Raw genomic sequence first — 22,105 nt, 5'->3', positions numbered from 1 at the left:
AGAGAGCCACTCCAGGAGGGTGCCAGGTCTAATTTGTGGCATGCTGGCCAAAAGGGTTGGCCCCTACTGTTTTAGTTCATGGAAGCCACAAATCTCTCTTGAATTGTGCATGTAGGATCATCCTGATCATCACTGGTAGGTGAAGCAATATATTTTATATACAATGGTAAATCACACCTCTTGAATCGTATTTATAATGCAGTAGAACACATCTGATAATCATGTGTGTATAATGAATAAACAAGATTGATATGTTTAATAATAAGCTATGTTAAAAAAATAGCCCTTTGTCTTGTAGGAGTTCATTTCCACAAATTCAGAAAGTTACTTTTAATAGCTTAAAGAACTATTTTTGTATATATAGTAATGCAGTCATTACACTTTTGAGTTGATATTGCAAAAAAATACTGTGCTGCAAAATTCTTGGTGGCTTTTTTAGAGTCATTTTTCACCATATATTGGTTTCGATTCCAAAGTTGGCCACAAGACCCAGACTTGTAAACCTAGGTAGAAGTGTGCTGCATTGCTGATGTTTACTTTCCATCATCTATCGAAATGTTCCTAGAAAATTAGTTCTTCAGTGTGCATCTTGATTAGAGCTATATGGGTAATGCAAGGTATATACAAAAATATACCTAATCCTTACTCTAACTGAAAATGTGTAAGAAATACACCTCAATATGTAATTAAGGAATCATTTTACTGAAGCATATTGCATTCATAGTATAAAGATGTATGGTTTAATGAATTTGCATATGATACATTTGTCAATGTTTACCTATGCCATGTCTTATAAAATTTTATGTATTTTGTTAGCATAAGCCACTGCGGGATGGGTATTCTATACATACTATAATGCTTTATTTAAATATAATAGACTTTAAAGAAATTTTAAATATTTCAGTTAAAGAATACTTTGGAAAAGATACTTATGTAGCATGTATACAAAGAATGCTTTTCTTCATAGTTTCACCTCTCAAACATTTCTGTCATTAAGATTTTTTTTTTAATGTAGTAAAATGTATTATTGTCTGTATTTTAGTGTTTAGGACTTAGAAATGCTGAATGAGCTAGAAAAATAACATTTCGTGTTTCCTTTAATAACTAAAAATTAACAGTTAAAGTTAACAGCTAAGAGCTGAATTATACATACCTGTATTCTCCCAACCCTTCATTTGAACTATGCTCTGTCTGAGATTTGTACCTGGGTCCAGACATGACCCACCTTTTGTGTGTCACGCAGCAACAATTTGCTCTACATTAGGTTGGTAAATTTCTCTTCTGAGAATCCCAAACCATTTCTCTAATGTTTAAAAATAGTATGTGTCTTCTCTTTATCAAAGATATTTTCTGTATAAATTGCCAGAGTGAATCTCTATGATTTCCCTAAATTTTTATAATAATCTCAAATTATTTCTATTTTAGTGTTCTATTTGATGTATATACCTCTTTCATGGCATATCTATTTAATATCTATAAAAGCTAAGGAGACCAGACTTTATTGTTTGTTATTTTCTGTTATTTATTTGTAGACTGGTCTTTAATAGAGAAGTATTCACATGGGTGGGGGTGGGAAATAATCTTATTTGATTGATATATCCTTATCTGCTATCTCAGTTCTGGTCAGAGGTTTAACAAGTATGAAGAATGAATAGTTCCTAGCCTTATAGGTGATCTTTTTGCAAGCATCAGGTTTCAGGTATATTAGGTAGATCATTGCCTGGGCCTTATCTGCTTCATTAATAAATGGAAGCACTGGTACAAAGAGATTTAGCTGTGTACAACAACTTACATGATGACTTAATTTACTTAAAAATAAAATACATTTGATTTCCCACATTTTAAGAGAACCCAAATGCAAATGAACTATAGTATGAAGTTTACTATCCTTATTAGGTGAACAGGGTAAACTTTTATGTTTAGATTTAAAAAGTGGTAATAGTTAGGAAAGAGCTCTACTAGGTTAATAACTTTTAATCCATTTCCAGCACTTAAGTCAGTAAAAACTAAAGATGAAATAATCTCCATGTAAAAAGAAAAAGTGTGTTCATGCTTTATAAAATGGATTTAGGTGGTAATTTAAATAGACATTCAAAATATGGTACCATTGTATTTTTGTAACTGTCATCATGTGGCAACACATGATAAATATAGATTGTTGTGGGTTTTGGGAAGTTTTTGAGGCTGGGAAAGGTGGTAAAGTGAATTGGAGAATAAAAGAAACTCTTTGTTAACCATTTTCTAAAACAACATTTAAAAATCCTAATTAAGTTGTCAATACACAAGAGCCAAATCAACAGAATTTTATGTAGTATAACATAATATCTGCTAAGGGTGCATCCAAGTGAGCGTGTACAGGAGTTTCCTCGGGAACTACTTGTCACTGGGGAATGCCCCTGCACACGTGCTCTAGGGCACATCCACACATGCAAGCACATGCGCTTGCAGCAGCTCAAATAGAAGCAGTGCAAATTTGAGCCGGGGCTTTTTGCTTCAGCGCATATACTTGGACATGCACTTTGTTGTGGAGCAAATTGTGCCACTTGGGGCAAAATAACCCTGCCTGGCTCCTCCCGGATATTCAGCCAGGGGGAGCTAGAGCCCGGGACCCGCACCTGTGCTGTCCCCAGCAGTATAAAAAGCTCCCCTGGCAAGTAGCTCAGGTCTATTAGCTCTCAGGAGCTTCTGGGGCCCAGCCAATTGGTACCTGGGGACACTACCCCTTGTGCCAGCTGAAGCAGCCCTGAGAGTTCCCTGCACCCTCTACCCACTGCAGCAATCTGGCAGTGGGGGCTGCTGCCTTGCTGTGACCTGCTGCACACCTGCCAGACTCGGATGGGACTGCAGAGCCAGTAGAGGCATCTTCCCCTCTGGACTGCGGTTGCAGGGTTGGCCTTTGTGTAGCAGTACTGCCATTTGTGCCCCCTGCCCGGCCATCTGGGCAGCTGTCACCCAGAAGATGTTCCGGGTGTGGTGGCCTGCTTTGAACTGTCAAAGCATGTCCTCCTGGCCCCATTTGTCCAAGAGATCAGCCACAGCCAGATGGGTCCAAGGTGCCAGCTCTGAGCAGGCAGGGTCCTGCCACTGGCCTCCCGAGCAGGGATTCTGGTGTTCCCTATTGGAAAACTGAAAAATCCCTGATTAAAAAAAAAAAAAAATCCCAAATTCACTCTGTAAAATACCCCCAAATCCATGTTCCTCCACAAGGAAAACAAAAGACCACTATAAAGACAGAGAACAAGAAAGAGACAGTGATCAGCTGGACAATGTTTTATTGATATATCTTAGTGTTAAAGCAACTCTCTTATCATGATAATAAAGTGAACTCTAAATAGATGTTTTATGAATTTATTAATACATGTTTTGCTGCACTCCCACAGGGTGATCGCCCCCACACAAGGGGTATGCCCCCCAACAGGGGGTTCAACGCCCAAACAAGGGGTTCGGCCCCACAACGGGGTTCAGCACTCAAGGGGTATGGCCCCCCAGCAGGGGGTTCAGCCCCCACGCAAGGGGTTCGGTCCCCCAACAGGGGGTTCGTCACTCTCACAAGGGGCATGGCCCCCCAACAGGGGCTTCAACCCCCACACAAGGGGTTCAGCCCCCCAATGGGGGCCAAATGGCCCCCACAGGGGCTACCACCCCCCCTGCAAGGCCCATATGCCTCACCTCAGCCCCCCAATTTCTGCCCTACCTGGCCCCATCTCCCACCAGTTCCTGCACCCCCCCAATGGCTGCCCCAGACCCACACCCCCAGACCCACCAATGGCTGCCCCATCCAGCTTCACCCCCCAGCTTGCACCCCCAGGCCCCCATGGCTACCCCCACAACCCCAGACAACATCACTTTTAAAAAACCCAGAAATAAACAGGGAAAAAAATGGAAACAAAAAGCCTCTGCTTACCTTGGGGGGGGGGGCTCCAGGGCCTCCTGGCAGAGCACCCCTGGGCACCACAGGACAGCAGGGGGGCAGGTGGGCTCAGGCTGGGGCTGCTGGGGCTGTCACCCTGCCCGGCACTGTGTGGGCAAGGCCCCAGTCAGCCAGATGGTAAGTGTCAGGGTCTTTTGTTTTGTTTTTTAAGTATGGGGTGGGGGGGGCTTGGGGGGATGGGGCCAGCCCTGGCAGGGGTCAGGGGCCTCGGGGGTGGGGGGGGTGCTGGCAGGGGGATGGGGCCAGCTCCTGCAGGGGTAGGGAGCCTTGGGCGGGGCTGGTGGTGGTCGGGGCCAGCCCCGGCATGGGTCAGGGGTCGGAGGGGCTGGGGGAGTGGGCAGGGCCATTGGGGATTCCCACTATGGTCCCCTCCCCCCTCCTCCAGGCCCCCTGACCCTTTATTCACTGGCACCGGAGCCCTGGTGCTGAACACATGGCCTGGCCAGCAGTGTGTTTCAGCACCAGGATGAGGGCCAACCATAGAGACACTCTGGCAACCAACGCGTCTCTGTGGAGGACCCAGCCTCCGGTTGCCTCAAGGTATGGTCAGGGACTGTGCCCTGCTCCGCTTTTTTAAACATTGATTTTTTTTTTTAGACCCCTGGATATCCAGGGGTCTAATTTTCTCCCCATTCTGCAAGTTTGCAGTGTGGAGAACATTTTCTTGTTCCCGCATGTGCCTGTTATCCCGCCTCAAAGGGGTTTGAGGCGGGGCAAGAGGCATGTGCGCGCTCATGTGGATGTGCCCCTGGTGTGCAGTAAATTGCTGTGGGTGTTGGGGTAAGGGAGGCTGGGGCCAGCACCTGAGCTGGCCCCAGAAGCCTTAGCTGGGATTCTAGGGGCCTCCTGGGCCTGCAGCAGTGGTGTTCCGGGTATGCAGACCCTGAATGGGAGCCAGAGTGTGGCTCTGGCCATCCAGGCTCTGGTTTTAGGAGGTGCACACTCCAGCCATTACCCCACTTTTTTTCCACCAGTTTTTTAGATACCGGGATTTCCTGGTATCTACATTTTGCCACCTCACAGCAAATATGTAGTGTGGTGAACAGATCCAGAAGGCTTTGAGGTGCCAGAAGCTGAACATTCTCACTTGTATGGACGTAGTCTTAGAGTGTTGCACCTATTTAAAGCATTTTTAATAAGTTTGAAGGTAAGCTTGAATAATCTGTTGGGCTTCAGTAGTTTATTTTTTAACTAGTCTAATAATTTTGTTGATGTTAAATTTGTAGGTTCCCCAGTACTCGGACTTACGACACAATTGGTTCCTGAAAACCACATCTTAAGTCAAAACGTTGTAACTCGGAACCAAAAACAATGTTATAAATGTGGGATTGGTTCCTGAACCAAGGCCTGATACCCTATTTTCACCAAAAATACCCCAGAATTTTGTACTTGATCAATTATAGATGAGTAATATAGCTACATTAATTTACTTATATTGTAAATAGCAATCATATTGATTTGGAAGGACTTCTTTGAGGTGACTTTGCTGGACTTTTTGAAGGACTCTTGGTTGGACTTTTTGAAGGGCTCTTGGCTGGAGTCTTCTCAGGAGTCTTGGCTGCAGGTTTTTCTGGAGTCTTGTCTGCTTTCTTAAAGAAAGTGTCCAAGGAAGTTTGGACAGATGTTCTCCAGGGAGATAAGCAATACAGCGAACTTATTCACTGGCATGGCATCACATTGGATCAAGCATTGTAAAGTCGAAACTGATGTCACAAATTTGAAACAGGGTGTCAATTTATAAATGTTGTAAATGCAAAACATTGTAACTCGGAATGTTGTAAGTCAAGGACTGCCTGTATTATGTTTTGAGGGAGTATATCAGCTATCTATTACATGGGCCTTCCAGATAAAAGGCACAATACGCTTCACCTTTAAAAGAAACTAAATCATTGATTAATTGATTTAAAGGGCCCTGCAAAGATTCCTGGCTTTTCTCCCTGTTCAAGAAACTGAAATTGCCACATATAAAGCATGTCCTTAAAAAACTAAGGACTGTCCCACATTTTGATGTTGCAACAAATGTAAACGCCTTAATGACAGGCCAGCACTGTTAACTTTAAGAGACAATAGTATTTCGTGCCGTCAAGGCTCTACTTCTGCAAAAAGTTTTACCAATATTCACGACCCCATGTGGCTGTTAAGTGACTTATACTGAAATATCCTTTTGCAGAACTGAGGCATTTCAGTTAGTAATATAAAGTGGGAGAGTAAGTACTATTGTATGTTGTATTTTTTATACGTTAGTTGTAACTACAGTATTTGTATTTCTTTAAAACATAAGATAATTGCATTGCTACGTAAAACCTAGAGAACTCCAGCATGACAGTTATGAGTTTGTATGTATACATGTTGATATACTTTTTACAGGCTGCTTACAGATGTTAAAAAAAACCCCAAAAACAGCTCTTTAAACTTTGTGCACCCTCACACCGAGCCCAGCGCATGCCTATAAGAGGTATCACAGTTTGACCCAGCTCACCCAACATCTGTATAAATTGGGAGCTTCAGCGAGGCTTTTTGGCACTTTTATCTAATAGATGATTCAATAGCTGATCTATAGATTCAATCAGCTATTAGGTAAAAGTGCCAAAAAGTCTTGCCAAAGCACCCGATCTATACAGATGCTACAAAGCTACATCGAACAACTAATGCACTGTCTCTTCCAGTAAAGCGCAGGTTGTTTGGTTTTTTCACAGCCGTCAGTAGCCACAGTTCCCAGCTGTACAAAAATCCAAATTACTTACGTATGTACAAACTAGTAGTTCTAATTTTGGGGAGCACACTGCAATAGTTTTCTCAGTTCTAACTCCCCTCTTTTTCTTTACATCAATATACTAAGAGTACACAATAGAAACTAGTTTGAGCGATCAAGAAAAGCAAAGAAGTGAAATAAAAATACTTTGCTTGAGGTTTAATTTAAACAATGTTGCTGACTCAACCGATGTAATTAAGGGGACTAAGAATTCCACAGATGAGGGGCATAAAATAAGAACTGAGCTCTAAAGTACTTTAGGCCACGTATGGGCATTATGTTTCTTCTGGGAGAATCGCCACTCTCCCAGTACAAACCATGACCATACAAGTGTTCATTCAATTTCTTCCAGGGGAAACATGGCCCTTCTGAAAGAGAGATCTTCCAGGGGTCAGCCTGGAAGATCTCCCCTGTGAGAGAATCTTTCTCACAAGAATGACTCTGTACACTCCCCTCATCTATAACCAAGCTACAGACAGGAGCATCTCTGAAGAAAAGCTGAATATGCACCCAGAATTTTAAGAAACCAAAAGGTCCCTAAGGTAACTAGAAGCAAACTAATGAAGACCATTAAAAGATTTTTTTTTTAGTCAACGCATTTTTAAACTGATGGGTGTTTCTTTTCTTTTAACACTGATAGGTGTTTCTTTTATTTTGATTCTGGTAGGCTGTAGTGAGGAAAATTGTTGCTGAATGCATCCCAGGCAATATAATCCTGCAAAAGATTGAGGCAATGTTAGAAAACTAATCAGAAGACCAGCAGACAGCAAGGAATTGCAATATTTAACCAGAATGACATAAAAATGTAAACAATTTAGCAATCTATACTCTTTGTTCAAGACAGAAAGGGCACTTATGCATGTTTTGCTGCTAATTGAGAGAAGGAAAAGAAAAAACATTTTGGACTTGGATTTAACTGCTTGTACTCAAACAACATATAAAGTAAAATATTTAATGTTATAACATTTACCATTTTTAGAACAATGTGATGCATATTGGGCATTAGTCATAAATGATGATATATTTTGACATAATTAATTTAAACAGTGGCGCTCTACTTATTTACATCAGAAAAAATTCAGCACCATTCTTGACCTAGATTATATTTTAGAAACCAGAGTAGCTGACTTGCACTAAAAGATGAATTTAGCTACAGTACAATGTAAAATAAAATGCTCTAATTTTTGGACATTTTCATAATATATAAGGTTATACCATATCGACAACCAGCAGATGGAGAAAAAGAACATGTTAGAAAGCTCAAAGAACATATGTGGAAGCTGATCTATAAATATCAGGCTAATTCCAAAGCTTCAAGAATTCTCCAAAGCTTTCTTAAATCCATCTAGAAAGACTTATCTATGTTTTATCTGGAGCATTCCATTAAAAAAAAGATTCCCTTTTAAACAGAATTGCCTCAGTCCACAGTAGGTTATATAGGGCAACTTAGATCCTTGAGCTTTTATCTGTCTGTCTATCTATCTATACACACACACATATATGTATGTGTATATATGTGCGTATATAATGTATACTGTTTGTGTATATGTATGTGTGTATATGTGTGTGTGTATAGTAAACATGTTTGTTCAGTCTTTTTCATTTTTCACCAATAGTTTCTTTCCTTTTTAGTTTGAATCAAGAAAACCTTAAAAACAAGGGAAGGAGGAAATAGCAAATTCTATGACTGTCGTGCATAAATATGCATGAATATACTTATATGGAATGCTGCTTATAGAACATCAGAAAATCAGGAAATGCATTTTGAATCTCCATTTGTAGTCAATCTTTCCCTTTGTAAGTTTAAATAGTAATTGACTTTTTGTCTAGGTAAAATTTAAGATTTGGATGGCCAACAAAGCTGTGACATTTTCTGGCCTGACTTTTGTAATAAACTCTAACATTATTTTGTCTAAACTCAAAACAGCTGCTTTGTTTTCAGGTTTTTAAACTTAGAGGCCAATGAGTCCATGTAATGTAGCATTTTGAAAGGCAGGCCTTGTCCCATTATAAGGGCTAACTTAAGAAAAAAATGGTTCATTGTAGCAGATTTGGCCACTACAGAATTGTCTTTTAATGCTCCCGACTTGAAGTTAGCAAAATATCCTGATCATGGTCTAACAGTTCTTGTACGTTCTAACTTTAAAAGCACTCTATTAATTGGAGTGTCATATGTAAGACACAGCATGTAATTATTCATGTCTTTTCTGTGTTGGATAGGGCTCATCTAGAATACAGTATAAAGTTTTGGGCACCATATACCTGTGTAAGATGAAATCTGTAAAAGCTGTAAACCTGCTCAAGCTGGAAAATTTATATGGTCCCAGCATGCCTTATGCAGGGGTTGTCAACCAGGGGTATGTATACCCCTGGGGGTACTTGGGAAGGCCCCAGGGGGTACACGGCAGCGGCGGCACAAAGAAGCAGGGGTACTTGGGAGGCGCCGCTGTTTCATGTTTGGCGACCAGGGGACCCCCCTCTGTTCAGTGACTGGCTGCTGGGGAACCCCCCTCACCTCTCCCCGCCCACCCCACTCCACATCCGGAAGGAGGAGAGTACCCACCAGAAGGGGTACTCTCCTTAAAAAAGGTTGAAAACCCCTGCCTTATGGGGACTATGTATATTTAGTCTGTGTAAACTGGAAACTCTTATGTAGAAATGGAAAGGAAACTTGGGGCCCAATTGTAGATTCATCCTGTATATCACAAAAACCCATTTTATTTGCATATATGCATGCATCTGTGCAAGGTATGAGCAGCTAGTGCAGGGGCTGGACAGGGATGCTGAGGCAGATGGAGAATCATAGAGCAGAGAGACAGAGACATGGAAGAGAATATAGATTAGGCAGAGCACACAGAGAGCAGAGGGGCTGGAAAGCTTCCCCTATAAGACGAAAAACTGTTTAAGCAAGAACTTTTTCCTGGTCCCATGTGATTCCATCCCAGACAGGTTTCACTGTATTAAGAAAGATGTAGTTAAGTTGGAAAGAGAACAGAGGAGAGTAAGAAGAATAGTAAAAGGTTTAGAAACATGGGCTAGTTGAAGCAACCTCATTTCCTTTATCTTGGAAAGAGAAGTCTGATAGCACACATGATAAGCCTTCTAACAAGCAACAGGCTATTAAAAAAGGGGCCAGTGTAGAAGGATCAAAAATAAGTATTTATTCATTCTTACTTATTTATAGCAAGAGTGATTTTGGATGTTAGAAGGATGAAAAATACAATTATAGGTTTTCTAGGGCTATTGTGTAATCTTCACAAGAGGTTTTTAGGAATAGGTTCAACAAATATCTTTCAGACACAAAAGGTATACTTGATCATGCCTAAGTGATTTGGATAAGGTGGTTTCTTGAGGTCAAGTCAAGTCAGTCCCGAGGCTGTACCAACCATTGGGGCACCTTTAATGTAGCAATAACTTTCCTGCATTCTTCCCAGTCTTTTGCAATCCTTGTGCAATCCTTGTTTCTTAATGTACCTTCCATAATGAATAACTGTATCTTAAACTTAAAACATGGTGAAATTCTGGCTTCATGGAAGCTTAGTCCTTCAGTGAAGATAACGTTTCATGCACAATGCTGGCATATCTGTAACAAATGGAATACATTACAAGAATAACAGTACGAGTTACTTTATTTGTTAGTAGCCTGAGTCTAGGAGTCTTTGTTTTTCTTGCAAGTGATGATGGCAACACAAACAATGGGAACTATGTGTTACCTTGTTTGTGTCCTATAGAATTCAGTTATTGAGTTCATATCTTAATAGTGCTCTAAAGACCCAGATAGGCTTGATTCAGTTTTTACTTTCTTTGGTAAAACATAAAGTTCTTTAGCCATGAAAAGCAGTCATGGCTACCTCTTTCAGGAGAAGTTCCCTACCTCTTTCAGGAGAAGTTTGGTCTGCTTTACTCCTGCCGCTGTGTAGTGGGACCTGGGCCACAATGAGGTGGGGCCTGGGTGCTGCACTCTCAATGGATGTTTTGTTTCCTTATTTCTATATCCCACCTGCCACAACTTGATGTAAATATAAAGGGTATCAGGAAGTGGTACCTGAGTTGGCTGAGGTGAGCACAGGTCTCAGTGTCCAGGAGTCTTCTGTGGGCTCCATCTCCCCTGCACCCCACTCCTTTCTACCTAAGAGTTTCATTGATGATTGGGCTGGTGCCTGGCTTACCTAGGCACCTGACTACATATGCTGGGTGACAAGATCTGTTGGGAGAAGAATATTGAGCAGCCGATAACCAACATGAGTTGGCCGAGATCTGGGATCCTGGGTGAGGGTCTATGGCCAATGGTATCCAGGCTGTGTAAAAATAAGTAAACCAATATAACATAAATAGATGCATCTGCGTCTGCTTTCAGGCCTTGCTGTGGCCTTGCAGCATGTGGCCACCTTTTCTTCTGGTGCTCAAGACTCTTCAGGGCTCGCCCCCTGTTGCAAGCCTAGTTCGAAGGGCAGACCTGTGTCAGGCCCAACCCTTCAAGTAGTTTGGGGCCATGGGTATTACAACCCCCCCATGAGGCCCCTACAGGTACCTGACCTCCAGCATCTATAGGGTGGTCAGGATTCTGCTGAGAGAGCTAGGGTCAAACTGGCCTCAGATATGATGTCCTCGGCTCCAGTGGAAGGAAGCAGTGTAGGCCAGTGTCTACACCAACGCCTCCTCATCTCTGCTTTGCCTACGCCAGTGCCTTGCCCTATAAAGGAAGTTCTGGGTTAGCCTGGGCCAACCCAGACCCCTCCATGCCCCCCCATGTGTTGTGCGGCCACTGCCAGGTACTGAGAGCCATTGTGGGGCTCATCATCACCTGCAGCTGTGGCCTCCAGGCTCTAGGCAGTGCTGGATATGCCAGCCACTTGTTCTCTTTCCAGGTTGGGCTCCAGGCCCAGAGGGAGCCCAGCTTCTGGCTCTCAGCCCTGCCTGGGTAATGGGCCCGTGGGAAATGTGTTGCCCTCTGTCTGCCTGCCTTGCCTGGGAAGCAGGTGCATAGGAGGGCACACTGTTAGTCCGCAGGCTCGCCACTCCTTCAGGACAGTCCAGAGATCCACAGACTGTGGGGCATTCTGGCAGCCATCACCCCAGTGAGTGCAGGGCCCATCTGGGTCCCTGCTACACCCCATTATTTCCCTGGAAATAATGGCAGTCCACTTCAGGCTCTTCTGCATGGCCTTATACTCCTTGCCCTCTTCTCCTTTGCCATTGTGAGCCCAGGTGTAATCTTTTTCAGTTACGACAATAAGCAAATTCTCTGGGCTGAGTCAGTCCCCTCTAAATGATTCTCTAGGAAGAGAATTAAATTCTTCTTTGCCTGCCTTACAATATATATACCTTGTTGCACACATACTAAAAAAAAATCTTTCATTTATTCAGCAAAAGTTATGCATGCTTGGGCAGGGGAGTTGCATCTAAAAGGACTCTGGTTACAAAGAGGTAAAACTGAATATCTTGGTCTTCTGCAACATTTACCATTTCAGGGAATTCATAAATAAGTGTTGAGTAGTTCCTTAGGATGTAATAAAATATTCTCCATTTGACCCTTCATTACTGAAATTTCTTTTATTTGTTTACATATGACACTTGGATATTGCATCTTTTTAGGGCACTATATCATCTCATGACCAAGTTCAAAGCCTTTTTTTAAATTGTGAATGCTTCTATTAAAATCAGAGCTGTATGACACTGACTGGCTAGCCAGTTCTGTAGAGCTGGAAGGGCTATTACACAACAACTCTTTATTCACCCATTAAATCATTTATAACTTTTGTGGTTTGGTGGTTCATAATCTGAAATGAGAAGGAAAACAATATTTTTGGTTCCACATCCATAATTTCCACCCTCCCAGTATTTTCTGCAATCATGCCCCTGTGTATTCAGCCTAAGTATTTTAATAAAAAACATACTTTTAGGACAGTTCAGGTGGAAAAATAATCTCAAAGCAAAGACTCACTGCCTACTTGTGAAGCAGTGAACAATGTGCTTGTATCAGATAAGAATTACCTTCTTAATGTATAAACAAAGACTTCATTTTCCACTGCAGGATTTCAAGCTTTGCAGTTTAAAGGGTGAGTGAGGTTTGACCTGCAGGTGAATCAGTCTGGTAATTGTTTTCTAAGTAGTTCAACTGAAAAATATGTTTTGAATTTATTTAGATTTTTTTTTTAAAAGGTTCATTCCCTATGATCATGTTAGATGGCTAGAACTTGCATCTTTGTGAGGCAAATGTGTAACTTTGTGTAACTTCGTCATTAAGTAAAGGGTTTTTATTTAAAATATATTTTGTGACCTCATATAGTAAGTATATTGACAGTACAAGTTGTCATGTGTTTTTTAGAAATACAGATGAATAAAGGCTTTATTTGCTAAGGTATGATCCTCTTTCTGTGACCTCCATATACCTGTTAGGTTCAGGAGAATCACAGAAACAGTAAGAGCTTTCATAGGAAAAACTGGGCATTGAAATTTGTGTGAAGAGACGCAGCAAGTCTCCTCTTGAACTTTTCGTATAGAAATCTCTTCTTTTCTGCTATCTCAGTGAATGTCTAATGTCACATTTGCAAAGTTCCATTTTGTCTTTGAGACTTTTTTTTTAGTATTTAACAATGAAAAAAATGGTCAAGTGACTTCTCAGGTTTAGTTTTTGTGTGTAAAATTTATGCCTATGCAAAAGACTAGCAGACACCCCCTCAAATCCTGAAAATAAAGCATTTAGTGAGAATTGAATATTGGCTGGGACCGGAATTTGTTTTCTGCACATGGGTAAATTACATCTTAAAGAAATAGGGCAAATTTAGAAAAATGATTTACCCCATGATCATATCCCAATATGTAAATAACAGTACTCTGACTGATAAACCTGCTTATGAGTTTTCATAGGTTGTTTAAAAAGAGTATGCTTAAATAAGTGACATGTCTTCCTTTTTGAGTGTTTACGGATTGGATAGTGTGTGTGTCCATAATAGGCCTCATTTTGAACCGACACGTAGGGATGCAAAGAATACTCTTACACTGGCTGCCGTATCACAGGTAGCAGCCTGGGAGGAGAATTAGTCTTTAATGCTGCTGCATGTCTCCTACATGGTGGCCAAGAGAAAGAGGTATGAGGAGGTAGTTGGGTGGAACTTTTTTTGTTGTCCCCAGTTGTCTGGCAGCTGGGAATAGGAAGAGACTTGATACAATCCTGATCTCTTCTTCTCCCTGAGAAGCAGGGCAAGCAGGATGAGGTCTCTAACTCAGTGCAACAGTATTCCTACCCTTAACTCTGAGCTGAGACAAAGCCACCATTGATGATTTAATTGATATATAGGTGAAATAAGACAGCCTTGAGGAGAACAAGTTGTACGCTTGCCTTCACTTAAACATCAATTTGTTTTTTCATTACTCAGGATGGTTTAAAAAAATAATCTCTGTGTAACCGAGCAAAGCTGACAGTTGTTCTAAAGTTATTTCTAGTGAAAGCAGGACACTAAGAAATGTATCTGCATAAATGAGTTTATAAAAAATAAGGAAACTAATAAAGATAAACTTTTACTTTAATAAGAGGTGCATATTACATATGTTTGTACATCTTCTGTATCAACTAATACTTTGTTTTTCAGCTTGGAATGAACAGGATGAATCTACCCACGTTCAGTCTAAACCTTAGCAAGGAAAAAGGTCAGTTTTTTGCATCTTGATGTAACTAAATATTGTACTGTAAATTAGTCTGTTAATTGAAAAACAACACCACCACATTTCAGGCTAATATAAGGATACAGGCTGTACATCAAGGATTCCCTTAAAGTATTGATTATAGCCAAGTGCTTTAATTGTAAACAAATTTTAAAAAGAGAGAGAGTTCCAGAAGAAGTTACTAGTATGCCTCTTAGCAGTATCTCTCTTTGTTGGCAGAGGGATAAAGAGATTGTGGTATGAATGACTTGAACTCATTTTTGCATTTTACTAAACTTGTGACTACCCTAGACCTGTTCAGTCCCCAGCACAAATAAGAACAGTGTAAAGGCTGCTCAAATTTGTGCCATTGGCTATAAAGGGCAGTTTCAGTAGGGCTGGATCAGCCAGACATAATCCAGTCATGCCCTATTTTGCACAGCCACAGCTCTTTCAAAGTCATCTTGGGAAGGAGGTAGCGATATTAGTGTGGACACTTATAATTATTAAAACATTTTAAACGCTTCAAAGGGCTAGCTGGCCACATACACAAAGGCTTTGAAACATTGTAAAAGAGCCTGAAACATTTGAAGATAACACCTCCTTATGGGAAGTACTATTTTGGAGCATTTCATTTTTTTCTAGTCTGGATGGGGGACAGTGGGTAGACATACTGCCAGTGCCCCACTCTGTGGTCCCATTCCAGATCCTAGGGCACTTCTGGGTCTCCACTAGAACCCGTGCTGCAACCTACCAGCCCACTAGACCCAGAGTCAGGCTTACTGCCCCATGTGCCAGACTCTTCCCAACTCCTAGGATCCCCTCACTGTGTCAGAGCTGGGCCCTTAAGCTCCAGTCACTCTACCTGTTATGTCAGCTGAGAGAGAGATAGGAGAGGTAGAGGAGATTGGAGCTGGAGTGTCAGATTCTCAGCTCTCCCCCCATGACCCCTCTTATCACTCTGCTCTGCCACCGGCTCCTCTTTACTTCCCTTCCCTGTGAGAGGAGTGGGAGAGCAGAGTGGAGCCACAGGTTGCTGCAGCCTGTTTTAGCACCCTTGTCAGGCAGTGGGGAGACTGCAAGGTTCAAAAATGTTCCAGTTAAGAGGCACGTGTGTCCCCTGGCTATAATGTTTTCCTTATGAATCTGTTCCGAGTGTGTTTCATTTAGAAATGTTTCAATTGTTATTTCTTTCCCTATCCTTAAAGTCCCTGCAGTAGTACTATACACCTTAGAGCAGGGGCAGGCAATTATTTTGGGCAGAGGGCCGCTTACTGAGTTTTGGCAAGCCATCGAGGGCCGCATGACGGGCAGCCCAGGGCAGTTAAATATTTATTTTCTAAATTTTTTAGGGGCCCCGTGAGCCAGATAGAATGGCCTGGCGGGCCGCATCCAGCCCCTGGCTGCATTTTGCCCACCCCTACCTTAGAGTTTCCCTACATGGAAGGAATTCTTCCATTCAGCTGGTTACCTGGCTTTAGATTCAAGAGTTGCAAAGTTATCCCTGACAAATTCAATTTCCTATTAATGTTATTTTAATAAAATTAAAAGGTTTTACATGTCAGTCATTTATGTCAGAGAGCAGAAATTAGGTTGAAATTAGTATGTGATATATTACTTGCTTGGTTTATTGCACGGTTGACTCAGATTAGGCAGTTTGTTTGCTTTTAATTGACCTCTTGTGAACCAATCCTTCACACCTTTAATCATGAGAGTAACCTTTGATAGCACAAACAATCCTGTTGAAAAGTGTGGATCTTTTATGTAAGCAAGAATATGCAGGATCTAGTAGAAAAATTGCTAATCTCTCTCCAGGCTTCATGAACACACTAATGTAAAATATAAGAAATAAGTTTAACATCTTTATCTATTTAAAGTATAATCCTAAACGGACATTATTTTTGTTCATGGTAATTACAGGTTGGCATCAAAACACGATTACATTTTATCATAATTTATTTCAAAGAATAAATGCAAAACCACTCTACAGGTTGTAGCAAGGTTTAGGTGTAGCTTATAATTAGCTTATCAACCACGTTGAGGAAATAAAATTGTTGAAAAAAATACTTGAATGCCAGATTTTTCCCCTCCTCTTAAAAGAAAATCAAGTCAATAGAAATTTTCCCTGAGGGGAAAAGCACTATGGTAATATTCTTATTCTTTCTATCAAAATACAGCATTGATTTGGTATCATTTATCTTTACAAATAAATTTAAGAGATGGCTTGAATATAATTTTTCTTCCCTATGCACACACAATTCCCATAAATGCTAATAGACATTGTGCATGTGCAAAAAAGAGAAAAAAATCACCCTTTGGAGTTACCAGTTTGGTTGTATTTTTGACAGAGTGCAGAAATGAATACGTGAAATAAATATTTATTTAACTTTGCTAATGCTCCTGTCTCATAAAAGTTTAAAATAACCAAAAGACTCTTGCGGCTGTGTTGTTAATATCTAGCTAGCTAACTGCTGGCTATCTGTATTTGTAACTCAAAGCACTTCCTTCATTTTGGTGCTTGCTGCATGGTAACACAGAACTCCACACTTTCTAAATACTTGATAAACTTCTTCATATACAGATGCATTGAAAAGAAATGCTTTATTTTTTTTATCCACAGTGTGGCTGATTCAGAAATATTAAGATCTTAATGTTGTTGTCCTTCAGCAGCATTTAAACTGAAAAACTCAATAGCAAAGTTATAATCAGGTTTTTCTAAATCTTTGTATAATAAAAAGTGGTTTGATCTGCCAGGCTAGGGACAGATGTTACACACAAATCGGTGTAAGTGATCAGAAACTGGTTTAAACCTGTAACAGAATAGATGCTCAGGGCACATAAACCAGTTTGAAAATGGCTGAAACTGGTTTGAGATAAACCTGGTTGAATGTAGTATCACACTTAATTGATCTGGGTCAAACTGGTTTATGCAATATCTGTCCCAGAACCCTTGCTGGTTTAAGTTAAACCAGACTCCCCCAGCATCCCAGTATGTTCTCTGAGCTGGGCAGGGCTCTCTGCTCCACAATAGAGCTGGCCCCTCCCCTCGGGTCCCTGGCTGCAGCTCCAGCAGACACATGCAGGCACAGAGGGCCTGCCTGGCCTCTCCTGCTAAGAAGGAATTATTTCCTTTCCCCCTCTGGTTTACGCAGGCACCTCAGCGTTAGCTAGCATAGCACATGCTGGCTAAAGTCAGTGCTGTGAGAGATGATAAAGGCACACAGGCTTTTTGGAGCTAATCAACAGGTAGTTTAATGTCCTTCCTGGGAAGAACTGTTTAAGAAGAGCTCCATTAGTCAGTGGAGAGAGGCTTTGTTTTCTTAATGGGTTGATAAACACGGAGTTATGTATAAATGTTCCCTGTTGGGCTGCTCAGGAGGGGGGCGGGATAATAAGAGCATCCTGCCAGGGCCTGGCCATGCCCCCCCTCAACTCAGCTTTGTGGAAGGAAAGGGAGGGCTGCTGTAGCGCCCCTTGCTTCTAGCCTGAGCCACTGCAGGCACATGCTGGCATTTCCTTAGTCCAAAGGAGATGTCTGTACGGTTACAAAGCTGCAAAGATTGCATCAATTCAGGCTCAGGCTTTTTGAATGTCTGTCCCTAGCCCAGGTGTTTTCACCTTTTGCTAAATTTCAGGGTTTTTTTGGTTTTTTTAAGAATTCACTACAAGACAGTGTCAGGAACCGTATTACTGCAACAAAAAAAAAATCCATAAATCATTTTATGCAGGTTTTTAGCATACTGTGTTTCAGAAGATAGCATAAGATCATACATACCATCTTATTAGATGAAGTAATGGTATAGAATTTGTATTAAGGGGTCTGAATATTTGATTTTATGTTAGCATAATTTGGTATATTTTCAGAACATCCTTCTCATGAAGGACTAGGGAAATTCTTGATTATTTGTTGAATGTTTCAGTAAACAATTTTAAGAACAGCACTTGGAAGAAAAAAAAAATTTTTCCATGCATCTAAAAATAACGTAGTCACATGACTTAGTACTTTAGCACAAAAGCATAATTTACAGGTTTAATTTGCAATCCCACTGCATTTTTGATATTTTCTTGTACAGAAGCTCAGTCTGAATGATTCAAACGACTTAATATTTCTCTGCTTTGGGTGTTAAGGGGATCTAGTACAAATTATGATTTAAAGTAATTCCTGCTATTTAAGTCTCTGTATTCTTTTTGCACAAGTGTGATTTCTTTTTTACTCCTGAATGCTTTGTTCTTGACATTCTAAATTGCACGTTTAATTAAATTTTTGGAATAAGCAAAGGGTAAGTGTCATACTACAGATCAAATCTGCTGACTATATTCCAGTGACCTGATTTTTAAACGCATGCAAGCAAAAGAGCAAATGGAGTCCTTTCAGTTCGGTTTTGCAAGAAAGTTATTTTTTTTTTAATTATTCTGTCTCTCATCAAAACCTAATAACCTGTCATCCCACTGATTTGCTGAAAAACTATCAGATAAAAAACAAATAGTTACAAATAGTTAGATTGGTATATGTTGAGGATATTTTCTGCATTTCTGTAAGTATGTCTAGAATGAACAGGAACAAGGCTCCCATGTAAATCTGTAGCCATATACGTATCCTGTAACCACTACAGGATTACATGGGAGGTTCTAAAAATACAGATGATAACTGAGTTCACTTTATTGTGGCCTTTGGGAACTTGGGGCATGGAGTTTGAGGGAATATATTTTAACTTTGTGTTATGCAGTTGGATCATCTTCCAAACACACTGCAACATTGGTCTGATGTTTGAACATATTTCAGAGCTGAATTAATTGATGCCATAATCAGAATATGATCTCTAGTGGTTTTACCTTAATTTTCATTTAATTCTCTATTTCAAAAACTGCAGTGCTTATTTTCTGATGGATTACATTGATGAGTTACATTAACAATAGAATTATTTACCCTTTAGCACATCAGATATGTTAATCCAATTGCAAAGACCCTTTTTTGTTGTGGTTATGGTTTTGGGGAGTTCAGATTTTCTGCCTTAGGGCTGCAGAATACTGTTATAGATACTGTGCAGCCCCTTTGTTCCTTGGTATAGAATCTGTCATTCTTACCCTCAGTGGTAAATTGTGATAGCACTAACTGAATGTCAGTCAGCTGTGCACAAAATTTGCTATAGTTGGGCCCCGAAATGGACTTGAAGGAGCTCCATTTAGGAGATATGCCACAGAGAGTTATGGCAGGAGTCCTGCAACTAAAAAATAAACCACTTATCCCTACCCCAAAAAACTAGATCTGGAAAAAATGTCATAAGTGCAGATCAAAGTGTGGTGACAGGGAATTTTCTCAAAGTAAGTTTCAGGGTGAGACAGAAAATTCTATTCTGTAGAACAGAAGCAAGGAGCAGGGGTGGAAAAAGGGGAAGGGGAGAAAGGTCTGACTTGGCAATCAGAGGCCAAGCCAATAGCTATCTTTTTTTTTTTTTTTTTTTTTTTTTTCCAATGGAAGGGTAAGAGAGAAAAAACACCATTAAGGGGAAAAAGAGTTTTAAGTACAATTATTGGGGGGGGGGGGTGTTAATGTGCTAGAATATTTTTGTTAAACATTTCAAAACTTCTAAATTATAAAACACTCAAAATGTGTGACTGGAATCCTAATTATGATGTAAGACAGGTTTCTGCTACAAAGTACTTGATTTGCTCCTTTAAAATTAGAAAACAAGATTCATCGTTATGTAATTGGTCGAAGATTTATTGTAGCTTTCTGTTTGTGGATTGGAAAGACACCAGTTTGGAGTAAATTAAGAAATCATCATCAACCATTTTCTTAAGTGGAGACAAATCATTGTATAGGGTAGGATTTTGTTTTGTTTTGTTTTGTTTCATTTTGTTTCGCTGCTAAATCTATACATTACTGAAGGCTTGGCAACGTTCACAGAGTTCATCTTCAATGTGGTAAAATGTGCAGTTGCACTTACATCTCAACTTCTAGGACTAATATGAGAGGCTAGCAACAGTGTAGCCCAAGGATGCTCAGCCTCCATCCCATGGGCTAAATGCGACCCATGGAGCAATCTCATCTGGCCTGCAGGGATCCCCATAGGTCCAGAAATTTGGCAGTGGGGTCACAGTGTCCATTAATGTTGCCACCCTCCCCTCTCTCAAATTTCCAAGTCCCATGTGCATCCCTTTTCCCTGCCAGACCGGTCCACACCACCTCTCCCCACTTCTGGATTGGGGCTGGGCCAAACCCCCTTACCTCCCTGCAGGGCTGGGTTGGGGCCGGGCCATGCTCCCTTTTCTCCCCATGGGACCAGGTTAAGGTTGGGACATGCTCCTTTCCCCTCTGTAGGGCTGGGTTGGCACTGGGTCATGCCACTGCTTCTATCCCCTCATCCCAACAGTGACAGGTTAAGCACCTTTCCCCTGTGGGGTTGCTTTGAGGCCAGCCTGCCCCCTGCACTCCATATCCTGCCCACTATGCTTATCCTGGGGAATGGGTCAGGACCATTAGCCTAGCAGTGCCCATCCAGCCTGCTGAGCACCACTGTTCTAGTCTATAACATTCCTCATAAAAAAAAAACTGTTGCTAATGCTGATTTAAGGTTCCATTCTGTAGAATAACTGGGTAACATAAGTAATTCCATTTTCATAATATTAATACACATTGTCAGATTGACTGCAAACTTTTTTTTAAAAAGGAAAAGTAAAAAAAAGACCTTCACTAACTGCTGTTCTAGAACTTTAAAATGTACATTAGTGTCCTGCCACACATTCAGATTAAAGCTGGATATATAGATATATATGAGCTAATTGCCTGTCGAGAATGACGGATTTCAGGGAGTGTTTACATAGGCCCCCCCCCCCCCACTCCCATTCACCCTTTGGGGACAACCATGTAAAGACTCCCCACACCTGCCTCTGCCTTGCAGCGGGGCTTCACCCTGCCTCCCCTCCCTCGCTCCCTTCCCACCGCCCCCCCCGCTAGCTTTGTCGGAGCTGGGCATTGTGGGGGCACCACCACAGTGACCACCCCTCCCCTCCCCGCTTCCTTCCCTGCGCCTGCCCAGGCCCATGCCTGTGCAGCCTCCCTCCCTCTCTGTTGGTTCACCCCCCTTCCAGCTGTTCCCAGGGCCCACTCCCCTCCCTCCCTCCCTGCTGCCCTGCTCCCCTCTCTCCCTCTCTGCCCACTGCCTCCCTTTCCCTGCCAGCTGTTCTAGGGGGTGCCAGGGACAGGCAGCAGCAGGGTGCCCCCACCCCCTTCCTTCGCCCTGTGGTGGGGAGGTGTGGGGAAGCCCTGCTGCTCGGGCAGCTAGGGTGTGTTTGTTGCCTCCACAAACTTCCCCAGCTGTGGCTCAACCTTGGGCCCGTGCAGCCTGGGCCATGCAGCCAGTCACCATCCGCCTTCTTGACAGCACATGTGTAGTTGGCCAAAAGTGTTATGGACAGACAGACAGACTAAGCCCTTCATTATATTAGAATGACAGATATAGATGGAAACAGCTATAAAATTGTTACATTTTCTTAAGCATTATCTTTGTAGCTGGTTCACTCTTATAGCATTTTTATGACATTTTTATGACATGATGATTACTTTGCACATGCAACCACTCTAAATTTGTTGGGTGATTAACCAGAAATTGCATGATAATTACTTTGCATGCCTGGCCAGTCTTACTTTGCATGTGTGGCTAGCCTACAATTATTGCGTGATTACCCAGTTAATTGCAAAATATATGTAACGTGTGGCAGGGGCCTTAGTAACATATGTTAGAGCTATTTTTTAACATGGTAAGATACATTTTGCT

General features: G+C 41.4%; 1 protein-coding gene across 8 annotated transcripts in view; it reads left to right on the top strand.

The window, feature by feature from the left end:
* MBD5 (methyl-CpG binding domain protein 5) overlaps window positions 1–22,105 on the top strand; it is a 290,901-nt gene that overhangs the window by 170,892 nt on the left and 97,904 nt on the right. For all 8 annotated transcript variants that reach the window (XM_019480375.2, XM_019480376.2, XM_019480374.2 and 5 more), the window contains one exon: window positions 14,276–14,333. The gene's annotated coding sequence lies outside the window, so the exon portion shown is untranslated. The remainder of the gene's footprint in view (window positions 1–14,275; window positions 14,334–22,105) is intronic.

This window comes from Alligator mississippiensis, chromosome 4 (genome assembly GCF_030867095.1).
Source record: "Alligator mississippiensis isolate rAllMis1 chromosome 4, rAllMis1, whole genome shotgun sequence".
NCBI classification, from domain to species: Eukaryota; Metazoa; Chordata; order Crocodylia; family Alligatoridae; genus Alligator; species Alligator mississippiensis.
This window is presented reverse-complemented; position numbering and strand designations above follow the sequence as displayed.